The sequence below is a fragment of the Octopus bimaculoides genome, chromosome 8 (assembly GCF_001194135.2).
Source record: "Octopus bimaculoides isolate UCB-OBI-ISO-001 chromosome 8, ASM119413v2, whole genome shotgun sequence".
NCBI lineage: Eukaryota > Metazoa > Mollusca > Cephalopoda > Octopoda > Octopodidae > Octopus > Octopus bimaculoides.
This window is the reverse complement of record NC_068988.1, coordinates 91,397,912-91,399,009: the sequence shown is the minus strand read 5'-3', so window position 1 is coordinate 91,399,009 and position 1,098 is coordinate 91,397,912. Positions and strand designations below refer to the sequence as shown.

At 36.7% G+C, this 1,098-nt stretch overlaps 1 protein-coding gene across 2 annotated transcripts in view; it reads right to left on the bottom strand.

Annotated features, from left to right (window-relative positions):
- Positions 1-1,098, bottom strand: part of LOC106874583 (putative mediator of RNA polymerase II transcription subunit 26) — a 235,200-nt gene that overhangs the window by 186,173 nt on the left and 47,929 nt on the right. The window lies entirely within an intron of this gene.

The following is a 1,098-nucleotide window of genomic DNA, read 5'->3' as shown; positions in this document are numbered from 1 at the left end:
TATATATATATATATATATATATATATATATATAAATAGTTAACAAGGATAAAGAATCCATACAAATCGAAGGTTATAGATAAAAAGTAAGGGCGGAAGTAGCACGAAAGCATGTTTAAAATTTGTTTATCATATATTTGTTACATTAAGTGACTTTTGTAATATTGTATAAAAGCCACTTAATGCAACAAATATATAATAATATTTTAAAATATGTATGAGTGTCTCTATGTATGTGTTTGTGCGTGTGTGTGTACGAGGTGGTATCAAAAAGTTCCCGGACTTGTTATGTTTAATAAAAAATAACTTATTTACTTAAGTTTTAACATCATCTCCTTCAGAATAGTCACCTTGCACAGCAATACACCGGTCCCAGCATTCCTGCCACTTTTGGAATTCGGCTCGGAAGTCGTTTTCCGTAAGCGAGTCAGAGAGAGAGAGAGAGAGAGAGAGAGAGAGTGGGTGTGTGAGGACTGAACACTGAGGACTCACACACCTGAACACTGGGCACTGAGGACTGAACAAAGAAGACTGAACACTGAACTAACATACTGAATGAACACACACATTTAGCCTTTTTGTGAAGATAACGGAGTGATAGTAATGGTATGAGATGTAGTTGTGATAGAGGCGGAGGCGGCGGTGATGACAGTGAGTGTCAGCGATGTGAAAGATAGTGGTAATGGTAGTGGAAGGGAAGGCGGCGAAGTCAGAGGTATTGATGGTGGTGGCGTCAGAAGTCTGAATGGTGTGTGAATAGCAGTTGTGGTAGCGATGGTGGTGATACTGTTGTTCATCATGCAGCTTTGCAATAAGTTCCAAGTCAACATATTATATCATTGTCTTGAAGAAAATTGTTCATTGCTTGAAAAATATTGTTCAAGTTTAATGAAATTTAATATGCACTCAATGCATGAAGTATCATTGTTGGGTCCAAGGCCAAAGGAAGAGCCCTCCACAGGTGTTAGCTTAAAAGCCACCCGTATATATATATATATATATATATAGATATGCAGGGCAGGGAATCGTCAATTAGTAATAAAATTAATAAACAACAATTTTGCCGGCTATCAATCTGGAGTAATAATTTGTAGTTTT